Genomic DNA, 14,231 nt, shown 5'->3' on the forward strand with positions numbered 1-14,231 from the left:
TTATGAAATGAAATAATACTTTGAAACCTTAAAGCACAACAAAACAGGAATGTTATATCTTTATTATCCTATATTACCAAGAACATGATGGTGTAAAAATCCAGAATAAAATATTTCTTCCAGGAACATCCTCAGAACCAGAATCCTAAGCAATTGCTAAATATCATACAAAACCTGGGTGGCATTGCTCTAACTTAAAAGTTTTGATAATTTTATAATAATTCTTAGGAGATGATGGTTTGATGTATAGGAAAATATCTGGCCCATTTTCTTTCAGAATGGTGTGATAGAAGGAGTCCTATATTGGAAATCAAGATACCTGACTTCTTGTCCTGAAGCATCTCTGTCATCATTGGCTATCCTTGGAGTGAGAGAATTTGATTTGAATCTAAGGGGTTTGTGGACTTTTTTTGTTTTAATATTTTGATAACTAAAATTGCATATGATTTGTTTCTACTGTATTTCCATACTTTTTAAAATATGATTCTGAGAAGGGCCCCATTGACTTCACTAAAGGTATCCTTGACACAAAATAAAGGTTCAGAACTTCTGCATTATAGTATTTCTTAGGTCCCTCTCCAGATGGAAGTTTCTATTAAATTTAACTAACAACAATTACTCTTTTGTATCAAAATGCTCCTCAAACTTTCCTGCCATTCTTGGAAATTTTGAATCCACCAGAGTTCTAGTATTATGTTTCACTGGGCCATGGAAATGAATTTTAAGCTCTCTAGAGACCATGCCCCCAGAACACAAGCTCTGACAGATCCTACTAAGCTGCAGAGTCTTGAAATACAAGCTTGGTGTTGACTATTTTTCTGTTGTTGAAAGAACATGCTATTTAAATTCTGAGAGGTTCATTGGCTGATCGAATACAAAATTATAAATATGTATGTACCACAGAATCTCTCAAAGATTATCTACTAAATTGCAGGAGTATTGTCTTCCGTATAAGTGGATTCATTAAATTATAGATGCTGGAAGTATTGACTTGCATATCATTGTCATACATTGGAATCTTGGTCATCATTGAATATTTCACAGCCTCTACAGTGGACGATGCAAGCAATAGACACTGAGTCAATAAATGAGTCAACCACTGAGATCCGATTAGAAAGGCTGGACTGTGACCTAGATGTATCCATAGGAGAGACTCAATATGCACAAAAGTTGGGTGTGGTCTTCCTAAAAAAAATGGAATGCATGCAGTCTTTGTACAAACTTGTTACATGAAAACCAAGGCTATCTTGAATCATGTCCTGTACAAGCCAAGAAAAATGTTTCTCAATGGGATGAGACTTTTCAGTTTCCAGGGTTATAAGCTGAAACACATTGCTCTTTTGAATACTTAAACCATAATATGGCATGTGTCTCCTAGGAGGTATTCCCAATGTTTATCTGTTGTTCCTAAACTATGTTGCCTGAAATTATCAGGACTAAATCTGCCACCACTATAAATTCCCTAAAATCAATTGTCTTTGAACACACAAAGAAACAGAAAGATCAGAAGCAGGTGGTACATAATTGGATCCTTTCTAGCTTTGATCCTGCCCTTTCTATGGAAAAGGTTGAGGTTTTCCTGTCTTTGATAACATTCATATTTTTTCCATAAGCAAACAGGGCAAATAAGTTGACCCACCTACTTCTCAGAGAGGTTGAATCTAGTGGGTACACATTCCCAAATTTAGGACTGAAAATTACGTTCCCTTCCAGACATGCTTTAAGAAAATCCCTCGGAATCCAAAAGACTTGTGTGTTTGTGTTTAGCAATTTGGTGACTTGGAGTGTATGTATATTTGGCAATTATGAGCAGATGCAGGATACCACTTCCTATCCTTTTCTTTAATTCTTTATTGTTTTCAAGTAACGTTAAACCACAGATGTCAAATGAATAGCAACAAGTCAAAGCTAATTTGAGAGCAAAGGAATTCCAAGTAGGACGTCATGCTGGCCTGATTAGTTTTCAATTACTTTTCAAGAAAAATCAATCAACAAACATGTATTAGGCTCCTACTTTGTGATAGATCCTGGGCATATAAAGGTAAAAATCAATTAATTTCTACCCTCAAAAAAGCTTGCATTCTACTGGAAGAGAAAACATGCACATAAACAAGTAGATAAAAAATAAGCATAAGGCATATTTTTGGGTGAGAAGGCACTAGTAGCTGAGGGGATCAGTTAAAGCTTCATAGAGAAGATGTTTTAGACAAAGTTGTGAAGGAACAAGGGATTATAAGAGGTCAAGATGAAGAGGGAATGCATTCTGCATAAGAGAGAACAAAAGTTTGGAACAGGAGATGGAGTGTTGTGTGGGAGGAACAGAGAAGATCAATTTGCCTGAAGTGTAGAATTCAGGAAGGAGAATAATGAATAATATAAAAAGTTGGACAAGTAAGTAGGTACAGGATAGGTTTATTTACAAAGAAATCTAGACCATTAAAAACAACAGATTATTTATGAGGTTGACATTACCAAAGAAAGAAATTTTTCTACTCCCTCAGGATAAAAAAGGGAAAGGAACAAAATCACACTGAAAACAATCTTTTTTTTATGTCGTTTTTGCTGTTTAATCATTTTCAGTCATGATCCCCTTTGGGGGTTTTTGGCAAAGATATTGAAGTAGTTTTCCATTTCCCTCTCCAGCTCAATTACAGATGTGGAAACTGAGGAATAAAGTGACTTGCCTAGGGTCACACAGCTAGTAAGTTTCTAAGGCTAGATTTTAACTTAGGTCTTTCCTGACTTCAAACCTGGCACTTTTATCCACCACTTCACCACCATTTAGTAGTAATCTACTAAGAATGATTTTATTTTTCCTTACAAACCATGAGGTTTCAAGAAAAATAGCTGGGCAGGGATTAGTTCAGGATTCAAGATTTAATATGATATGGACTTTAGAATTGTCCCTAAATCCTTCCTCTCTTTTGCCCCCTATATCTATTCAATGACAAAATACTGTCAGTTTCCTCAAGAATCTCTCCTACCTTTCACCTGTTTTCTATTCCCCTACCTTTTCATCAAATGTGAACTTCTCTGATCATCTGATTCAAACAGCTTCCCACCTCCAGTGTCTTTCCTACATAATTCATTCTATATGCTATTACTTGAATAATATTGTTAATGAATATCTAGCTCAAAACACTATAATGGTTTCCTATTAGGAAAGGAAAAAACAGATAATAAGCATGTTTTAAGCACCAATTTTCAAGGCACAGTGCTAAGAACTTTAAAACTTTCTTATTTGATTTTCACAATAGCTATAACAAATTATTACATATAGAATCACATTTAAATTCCTTAGTTTAACATTCAAGGGTCTTCTTTATAAATATTAGCTATTATTATTATTTACATGTTGTCTTCCCAATTAAAATGTGAACTCCTTGAAGCCATAGCCTTGACTCTAAGCCTAGTGTCTGGCAAATAATAAGCATTTAATAAATGGTTGTTGACTTGAAGACTTGACATCAGGGTCTGTTGAGAGACTGTGTGCCTGTAATTGGAGCAAAAGATTAGCAACATTTTGTAGGGCTCCTCATTAGGTTGATTCCAAGGTAAATTTTTTTATAGGTCACAAAAGCCTTTCACAAAAGGAAGTGCTTAGGGGCAGCTAGGTGACGTAGTAGATAAAGCACCAGCCTTGGAGTCAGGAGTACCTGGGTTCAAATCCAGTCTCAGACACTTAATAACTACCTAGCTGTGTGGCCTTGGGCAAGCCACTTAACCCCATTTGCCTTGCAAAAACCTAAAAAAAAGAAAAAAGTAGGTGCTTAAAAATATTTGTCAAATAAAAGGGTAATGAGCCTCATTAATGGAAAGAATACCCATACCAATGATCTCAGATTTTTTAACATATTCAAGTATGGAGTTGATATATTTGAGTTGAGTTGATATAATTAAGCTTTGTCATTTTAAAAATCCTGTGCATTTACCAACCACTCAAAATATTGGAATGTCTATCTTGAATCACAGCTTTCTTTCATGACAGAAAAAAAAATGTCAGATTAGGTTTTTTCAATTTATCTCTCTTGACCTTTATTGTTCAGTCATTTCAGTCATGACCCCATTTCACTTTTTGGAGGTGGTATTCCATTTCCTTCTCTGTTGAGTCCCTTTCTGGACTCCCCTCATCTTTCCCCAGGAGAGCATTGAAGGGGTAGGAGACAAGGATGAAAAGTTCCCCAAGTAGTCTGTTTATTCACCAGAATACAAGTGCCTAAATATCCTCTCCAGTCCCTAATCCACTCCCACTCCCATAGAAATTATTAAAACAATGTTCTGGTGTTCAAGAGCACTAGGTGATGAAGGTTCACAGCACTCCCACACACAACAGGGATATGTCAATCCCTCTTCTTGTCTTTTTTGAAACAAAATTATTACATAATGCCACATAAGTTGTAGACAAGTGTTCAAAAATAGTAAATACAAATGTCAATTGAACAATAATAAAAACTAATCTTCCCAAATTCCTAGAAATACATTTTATCCCCAACTTACAAAGTTTTTTCTTTTGCCAACAAAAAACCTTTCAAAGCAATCAAATTCAAAACCCAAACTAAAAGGAGTAACATTTAACTTTACCTAACTATTTCAGAGTTTAGACACTAACATAAACACAGAAAATAATTCTTTTGAATCACATTTACCAAGCTGAGACTGATACCCTGGGCAGTACCAGATCTCAGAATATAGAAACATTTTCCCACCTCTCCAGGCCAGTAGAGAGATGTAAAATGTCCTATAGATGTTTAAATACACATATACACACACAACTAAAATGTTAGCCATAAGCACAGGATTCATTCAAAAGACAAAATCTAAATTTCCCAATCCCAGAAAAAATCTTCTTCCCCTTTTCTCTTAACTAATTGAACCATGAAGCTTCCCAATCAATAGCCTAAGACCACTATAGTCATTACCCAACCCCACCTCCTCCCCAAACCAGGAAGATAGCATGTGGGTCCCTTAATTTCTAAAATAAGTTTTTGAGACATGGGTTTGAATTTTGAAGTTCCAAAAAGAAAGCTTTCTCTTCTCTCTCCCAGCTCCCTCTGCAGAAGATGGGGGTGGCAAAGAATGAGGGAGAGCATTTGAAATTACTTGTATTAGGGGCAGCTAGGTGGCTCAGTGGATAAAGCACCGGCCCTGGAGTCAGGAGTACCTGGGTTCAAATCCGGGCTCAGACACTTAATAATTACCTAGCCATGTGGCCTTGGGCAAGCCACTTAACCCCATTGCCTTGCAAAAAAAAAAAAAAAACCTAAAGAAGAAAAGAAATTATTTGTATTGTTGCATTCTCTGAAGAATAGTCAACACTATTGCAAACTGTCCAACAGCATGTGACATTTTTGCTCTCAACAGAGGAAGTGCAGTTATTGTCCAAGTCTGAGGTGCACCTGGCTGTAGGCTGGAAAGTGAAACTTATTGTGGCTTCTGAAGTGAAATCTGTCGTGGCATCAGGGTCTGCATCAGGGTCTGAGGCAACCATGAGAAGTCTCTGTAGTTGACCATAGATTTAGGGGTTTGGGTGGTGCTTAACTCACATGGCAGCTGCAGCCAATAAAAACAACAAGAAGGTCCTCCACATCTGGTTCATGGCCCTGGTACTTGGCAGCAGACTGCTACTTGAGGAAGAAATTCTATCCCAGGCAGCACTGCCTCAGAGACTCCACTTCCTGATGACTCCTCAATGCTGAATACTATTTGTCTTCTCACTTTCGCTTTACTTAATGCTAACTTACTTTTGCTGGTTCCTTAATGCTGAATATTTGTCTTCTCACTTTCACTTTACACCTCTGTTTCAACTTAAAATCAGCCCCTGGTAACATCAACCTGCTAACTTCTCCCGAGTTCTCTGCTCCTAGATGTCACCTGGTTCCTCTTGCTTGTATCTACTGGTCCTTATTCTGAACTTCACTCAGATAACTCTGCCTTCATGTCCCTGTATGGGTACCATATATTGAGTCCCTGTTCGGGCACCATACGTTGAGTCTCTTTCTGGACTCCCTTATCTTTCCCCAGGCAAGCATTGAAAGGGTGGGAGACAAGGATGACAAGTTCTCCAAGATCCCCAAGTAGTCCATTTATTCACCAAAATACAAGTGCTTAAATATTCTCTCCAGTCCCTAATCACTCCCACTCCTGTGGCACTTAGTAAAATAAAGTTCTGGTGCTCAAGGGCACCAGGTGATGAAGGTTCACAGCACTCCCACACAACAGTCCCTAACACTTCTCCACTTCACTTTATAGATGAGGAAACTGAGGTCAACAAGGTTAAATTACTTGTCCAGGGTCACATAGCTAGTAAGTATCTGAGACCAAATTTGAACTCAGGAAGATGAGATATTTCCCACTGAATTTTTTTGGAGGGAAAGACCAAAGTTTAATCCCAAAGTTGACCAAACTATTTTTTCATAATTACCAAGAGTGATAATGATACCTGGCAGAAGTATTGAGGAATAAATAGAAATCTACTTACTTAAGTTTAGTTAATACTGAAAAAAGTAAATTTACTATTTTAAAAAAGTTGAATTAGTGATGATTCTTCACTTTACAAAAAGATTCCCCATAAGATTTTTTAAACTGTCTTCTTCAACATTAAAAATATACTTTGATAACCAAAATTTTAAATCACATGTTCTTTTATTTTACAACTTATTTTGCAATTTATTTTGCAACTATGCATGACATTGCATTGGAAAGAACATTGGTAGAATCAGTTGGTCTGGTCTCAAATTTTAGCTTTGCCTGTTAGTTAATCTGTATGCATTCAGTCATTTCACATCCCTTTGCATTTCATCATCTATAAAACAAGAAATTTGTACTAGAAGACTTCTTATGTTGTCTCTTCCTACTCTAGAGCTATGAACCATTAGAGTGGAGTGAAAAGAGTCCTGGATCTGAAGTCAGAAGGCATGGGTTCAAATCTCCACTGTGCACTTGTAATCTTGGGCAAGGCATTGCCCCCTCTCTAAACCTCAATTTTCTCTGCTAGAAAATGGAGGAATTGGATTAGATGATTTGAAACATTGTCTCTAGCTCCAACTTTCTGCTTCTAAACCCCTATCATGTCAAGTGTAGTCCACCTGTGTTCACTTTACTTCATAAAAGGAAAACCTTTAGTCTAGTGCTACCCAAATGAGCTCCACGTGAGCAAATACCTTGGTGGCAAAGACTCTGAAGCTGTCTCACAGATTCCTAAAGACATTCCTTCCCTGAAGTCAACTTCAAGTTAATAATGACACACCATTGGGTGAATATTTTACCCCAGGTTGCCTTTTAAAGAAATCTTCCTTCCGGGCCATCAATCAAAACTAATGAATATGACTCATTAGCACAGCTCCTCATTCAAAAAGTTAGAACCACCTTTCCGGTATCTTAGTCACTGTTATTTCCCAAATCCAAGTGTCTGCTTCGCCTTTTTAACCAAGATAAGTATTGCTGGGTTGTTGGATTTTTCCCTGAGATCTTTATTTCCAAACTTCTTATAAACACAAACACTCCATTGTAATTCAGTGGATCTTAAAATTTCTTAATAATGGCAAATCACACACATATTGATTTAAGGTCTACAAAGCACTTTCCAAGGTAGATAGTAAAGGCATGGTTAACTCATGCTACAGGGAGAGATCCTTCTCTCCTCTGATGTATAATAACATACTGTTCCTTTCTTACATGTTTGCTATAATTTGTAATTGTAGAAGTCTTTACCTACAAGGCTTTTATTTATTTCCTTGGTCACAAGGAACCTTGCTTTATTAGCTATATATTATCCTCAGGTTTGTAGTAAAGTGGTTTTCCTTATTTATGTGGCAAAGTAAACACAGGTAGACTTTGCTAGTCACAATAGGAACATAGAACCTGAGACAACTAGAAAGAATGCTAGAGATCAGTTAATCAGTCCAACTTCTCTATACTAATTAAACTTGAATTTATCTAAATTGAAGTGAATAAGAATCTAAGGAAACATACAAATAGAGCTTATAAAAAATATCTTGTGATCAAAATCATTCATATCCTTTGATGGGATATTCTAAGAATGCCATGGTAGTTCTATGTGTTTTTAAAAGACTTGCCTGTACAAAACTATTTCTAATTACGAAAACTTAGCCACAACCTAAATGTCGAAATGATATGAGAATAAATAACTGAATAAATTGTGGCATATAAAGGCAATAGAATAGCATTACACAGTAAGAAATGGCAAATATAAAGAATACAAAGAAAGGAGGAAGACCTTGTGGTGACAAGACAAGAAAACAGAAATAAAAAATATATAATGAAAATAGTTATATTGAAAAAATAATTGAGCAACAAAATCTGAAAGACTTCACAGAATAAAGAATCCAGAAAGGGATTTAGAAGCAATTAAATATTTTGTTACTGTTTTATTAATATATTCATAAAAGATAAACTCAATATTTCATGAACAGTGGACTTTTTTCTTTTTTATATATTTTAATGGTTATTGATAATTACCAAGATTAAAAAATAAACAAAATAAAAACACTGTGACCACAGTGATCCAGAAAGAAGATCATGTGGGTTTGTTCAAAACTTAACATGGCTATCTGGGATTGGGAGGGTATGCCATTTAAGTGAAAAAAAAAATCATTGGACACGAAACTGATGTTCATAAATTTAGAGCTATAAGGAAGCTAAGAGAATATTCAAAAGAATTCCTTCATTCTATGAATGAGGAAACTGAGGCACAGAGAACTTAATTGACTAAACAAGAGCACACAAATAACCCAGCATCTATGACTACAAAGTCAGTGTTCTTTTCATTACACCACAGTGTCATTCCTTCTACTGTGCTAGGCTTGTATATGCAAAGGCAAAACCAAAATAATTCCATCCCTCAAGAGTAAAGGAGAGAAAATGCATTGATATCTTGGGAGAATCAGAAAAGGTTTCATAGAGGATAAGACAACTGATCTGAGAAGGAAATGAAAAGGAAAGCTAAAGAAGGAAGACCTTTCAGGTGTGGAGTTTAACTTGTTAGAGTACAGAGGCAAAGCAAAGAAAGTCAGCTAGAGGGGAAAGTTATTAAGTCAATTCTGCTGGAACATAGAGTTCATGAGAAGTGATATAAAATAACCTTTAAAAGGCAAGATTGGAGTCAGATTCTGAAGAGTATAAAATCCCAAGAGAAGTAATTGTTTATCCAAAAAAGCAAAGGGGGAACCCCTGAAGATTTTTGAACAGAGAATTGACAGGGTCAGATCTGAACTTTAGGAAGATTGGTCCCTGTATAGATTAGATTGGGGGGGAAGAGAATGGAATCAGAACAATGAAGTCACTTACTTTCAAGTAGAGAGGTGATAAGGGTCTAAACCAGTATTGAGTCCCTATGAATAGATATAAGGGAACAGATTTGAAAGATGAGAGATAAATAGAATCTATAGAACTCAGCAACTGATTGGCCTATGGAGGGAAAAGGGTAAGGAATAATCAAGGATTACTCTAAAGTTATGGACCTAAATAATGAGGATGATGATGATACCTTCAACAAAAACAGTATGCTTTAAAAAGAAGGGTATGAGCTGTGTGGCCTTGGGCAAGCCACTTAACCCCATTTGTCTTGCAAAAAACCTAAAAAAATAAAACAACCCAAAACAAAACAAAAGAAGGGTATGTCTGGGGAAAAAGATGATAAGTTCCATTTTGGATGTGTTAAGTTTGAGATAATATCAGGACATTCAGGTAGAGATGGCTAGAAGATTACTCTTCAAGTGGAAAGAACTTCCCTAGTAGAGCTAAGTGTTAAAGGACTGCTGTGTTCAAAGAAAACAATGGCAAAGACAGTGGTGGTACTAAGAGTCAGCATGAAGGTAGGAAATAAAAGTCAAAAGAGGTACAGACCACAGAGAAAAGGGGAGTGTATCTGAGATGGATCCATCCCCTTGTGCCCTACTCATGCATGGAGCAAATACTTGACTGATTGGTGTCTTCTGTTTTATGAACTATGTAATCAGGAGGAGAGAGAAAGAATAAGTGAATAGAAGATGGGTTAAAATTGTTCCCTTGCCAATAAGGTTAAACTATTTGTCTCTCCTATGTTCTTTTAATAAACCCTCATGATTTCAATGGCTGAAAGGTATATGTAGGAATAGTGTTTAAAGAACTGGCCTTTAAGTCAGAAAAGTTTGGGTATGAGTCTCAAGTCCAACACAAATTGACTATGGAACTCTGGTCAACTCCTACTTTGATAGTATTCCAAGGCACTTAACTTTCCAGTGCTCAAGTGACTTTTTAAGATTATGAATGGTAAGGCAGTTGCCAATCTGTGGAGGAGATTTCTTAATACCAATGATATCCTAGGTTTGTTTGATGCAATGCTTGGTAACCTCAATTTCTTGTAGGGGTCTGTGACTTTGAGAAGTTCCAGCATGATTCTCCTGTTCCTAAAGACATTTCTGGACATGAGAAATGAGTCTTAGAATTATTACTGATTCTACAAGACTTGAATCTGGTCAGTATGAGCTTCAGTAATGGGCTACAAATGAGACATGAAACTGTAAGAACAGTAAAGACAAAAAAGTGAAGCATTCATTTTAATAATGACCGATTTTCATCATTGATGACTATGGAATAGCTAAATTTAAATGCTAGAATCTCAATACCCATTGTCCATCTTAGGAAGAAAGGCTGAACCAGATGAATGAATTTAAAAAAATAATTATGAATGAATGAATAAAAAAGGTTTATTAGTAGCACACTATGTACTGAATTTTATTTTCAGTGCTGATCAAGTGACAAAATTTTGAAAACTCTGATAGATGTCTTTCTAAGATAACTTAGAGAGGAGAAAATAACAAAAAGATGAGAAAATGTCAAGGAAAATATTATTACTCCAAAGGGGTATTTTAGAGAAAATCAATCACTACAATCCCATGCAGAATTTCCCCATAAAATCTCAGTGATGAGGACTTGACCATATATTGTGAGTGGCTAGGTGGCAAAATGGATAGAGCACTTGTCTTGGCGTCAGGAGGACAGGAGTTTGAATCCACCCTCAGATTCTTGACCATCTGGTCACCTCACACCCAGGTCCATCTCCAGTCACCCTGATTCATATCTGGCCACTGGACCCAGATGGCTCTGGAGGAGAAAGTAAGACTGGTAACTTAGCACAGCACCCCCTCACTCAAATCCAATTCATATACTTGTCATGGCATCACCTCCCTGATATTGTGATCTTCAAAAATGAAGGACAAACATTAGGTGGCACAGTGGATAGAGAGTTGGATCTGGAATCAGGAAAACTCATCTTCCTGAGTTCAAATCCAGCCTTAGATGCTGATTGTCTATGTGATTATGGGCAAATTATTTAACCCTGTTTGCCTTAGCTTACTCATCTGTAAAATGAGAAGAAAATGGCAAACCACTCTAATATCTTTGCCAAGAAAACCCAAATGGGATCAAAAAGGGTTGAATATGGCTGAAAATGTCTAAACAACAGAGATGTTTTGAGGTATTCTTGATGAAAATATGAGAATGGAATACTCAAGTTTTAGCAAATGATTTTTCTACCAAAAATCTTATCTTTAAAGTCGTGAGATTGACCAGTAAAGAAAATACAAGTTCCTGCTATGTTTTTGCAAATTCTTTTTAAGAAAAGCATCTTACTTGATAGAACAAAACACAGCCTTCAGGGCTTTCCTTTCACAAGAAGTCACTCATACTTACCCTTATACTCAACTCTTTGATTAAGGCACCCATAGAGATAATTCTGTTTCACAGCCCTCTGGTTATGAGAGTCAAAGGTGGAATAAAATAGAGAAATATGCTTACCAGAAGGGGTAATTGTTATGAGGGAAAACTCCCTGCTCAGATTCCAAGTGGAGGTGTTCCTCTAAGGATCTCCATATGTTCCTTCTTTTAGATGACATTGCAGCATCAAGCCCAGGTATCTCCAAGTGTTCCTGAAGGAGATCTACAATCCCCCCAAAGAGATAGATAATACTGATAATACCAGAAAAATCAAGTGTAATGAAAAGTCTATTCTTTTGACTATGCAGAGCAGCTAGATAGGTAACCTGTTGAGTTAACATGTTAATATATGGATCAAGAATCATAACTGCTGATGGACAGTAATCTGGGTCTAAAACTTAATAGTCTCAAATTGTAGAAAAGAATTATAAGAAGGGGGATGGCCTCTAAGACTGTGGCAACTCTAAAAAAGTAGAGCCATTCTGGTAAGCACCTCTTATCAGGGTGCTAGGGTGCTCTGACCAAAGAATGCTAATTTAGGCAAAGAAATTATGTATGGTAAATTGTGATTTCAGTGATGACTACCATTTCCCTTTGTGTTGAGTCCTATTTAACCATGGATGTGTGTATCCAATGTTGAACAACCACTGGAATCTCCTGCCTCCTGCAGAGCCTCTTGAATATGATTAGCTCATGAATTAATCAGGCTTCATATGGCATGGAATTATACTTAATCAAGTCATGATGTAGTCTCTTCTCTCTAGGAGAAACCATGGTTGGAAAGAATGCTGGTTCTGGAGTCAGAGAAACTGGGCTCAAATCCCACCCCTGAAGTTGACTCCCTGAGGAAGTTGGTCTAGATCCTATCAAAGGTCTCCTTCAGTTGTAAATCTATAATCCCCAAAGCCTTTTCCCCAAAAATGTCACTTTCCCTCAGGCCCTTCCAATTGATCCTTCTCTCTAACACAAATTAATTAATCCAGGACTCCTGGAGACAAAGATGCTTAGCTCATCAGTAACTGTTATCTTGGATGAGTTCAGAAAGTCAATAATACTCTGAGGAGTTGGAATTAAGACAGAAAAGGTATTATCTGGATTGCATCAGGGAAACTGTGCCAGTCAGGAAGACCCAAGTCCAAATCTGGCCTCAGACATTTTCTAGCTGCCTGACCTTGGACAAGTCATTTAACCCCCATTTACCTGCTTTCTCATCTGTAAAATGGAAACCTCCTAGGGTTGTTGTGAGAATAAAGAGACATTATACATGTAAAGTACTTAACACAGGATCTGGCACATAATAAGCACTATATTAACTATTATTAAATGTCATCTGTTTTAATATTCTTCCAGGGGAGGTGTATGTATGGTTTACCATAATCTCAGGAGAATGGAAATTATATCTCAGGTGACAATAGAAAGTCACATGGTAGATGTTAGCAGGTTGAAGTTTATTAACACAGTGATTTGTAAAGAAAGATAATCATTTACTTTTATTAGAGGGCTTTAAAGTTTACAAACTACTTTAAAGACTGATATAAAAATGAACTATTTGAATTGTACATTGACACCGCTGTGATACTAAAAGAATCACAGGAAGAGTTTCAGCATATTGAAATTGTGGAAAAAACGTAAACAAGAATCTCATAGTATGAGATGATATATAAAGGTTATTATCTCTGTCAATGGAAGGAGCATGCTCTCTGATGGAAAGTACAAATCCATCAAAGTAGCAAGTTGAATGCTGAATGATGAAACAATTATTTTTTAAATTTTTTTTTGTTACATTTTAAGTTTTAAACTACGTTCCTCTCTCCTTCCCATCCTGCAGTATGGAAGGTCACCATTTGTCACAAATATATATTAGATGTATAGGAGTATGTGTATTTGTGTAAAACTATACTATGCATACTTCTATTTATCACTTCTTTTGCTAGAAGTGAATAGCATTTTCCTTCATAGGTCCTTTGTAGCTGATATCAGAATAGCTTAATCCACAGCTATTCTTTGAATAATATTGCTGGAACTACATTCCAGTGTTCTTTTCTTAGTTCTGCTCATTTCACTCTTCATTACTTCATTCAAGTCTTTCCATGTTTTTCTAAAACCAACTTGCTCAAAAAATAATAAAACTAGAAATAAAATGATTTCTTGCAGTACAGTAATAGTATTTCATCTCTAGATAAAGTATTTATTAAACATGATGCTAAGCACCATGTGAAGTATTAGAAAAACAAATACAAGAGGGCAATCTCTGCCCTCAAGGAGCTTGCATTCTAATAAAATAAGACAACACATAAAGAGGAGGCAAAAAAGAGTCAGGATACATATTATGGCAGATTGATCTGGAGATATCTGGGAACTGATGTGGAGGCCTTGTACCAAGCAAGATAACACAAAACCTCGCCTATCAGAGCCCAGGATAAAATAGGCATTGCTAAGGTTCTGGTGAAAAGAAGATAAGGAAGATGGGGAGGACAGTTAGAGTATAGAAGGAATAGTGTGGAAATGACCAAAAG

The 14,231-nt window shown here is 36.4% G+C and overlaps 1 protein-coding gene across 1 annotated transcript in view; it reads left to right on the plus strand.

The window, feature by feature from the left end:
* The first annotated feature begins 309 nt into the window (after nt 1-309).
* COL17A1 (collagen type XVII alpha 1 chain) overlaps nt 310-14,231 on the plus strand; it is a 79,643-nt gene continuing 65,721 nt past the window's right edge. The window contains exon 1 of the mRNA XM_074233777.1: nt 310-395. The gene's annotated coding sequence lies outside the window, so the exon portion shown is untranslated. The remainder of the gene's footprint in view (nt 396-14,231) is intronic.

The sequence above is a fragment of the Macrotis lagotis genome, chromosome 4 (genome assembly GCF_037893015.1).
Source record: "Macrotis lagotis isolate mMagLag1 chromosome 4, bilby.v1.9.chrom.fasta, whole genome shotgun sequence".
NCBI lineage: Eukaryota > Metazoa > Chordata > Mammalia > Peramelemorphia > Peramelidae > Macrotis > Macrotis lagotis.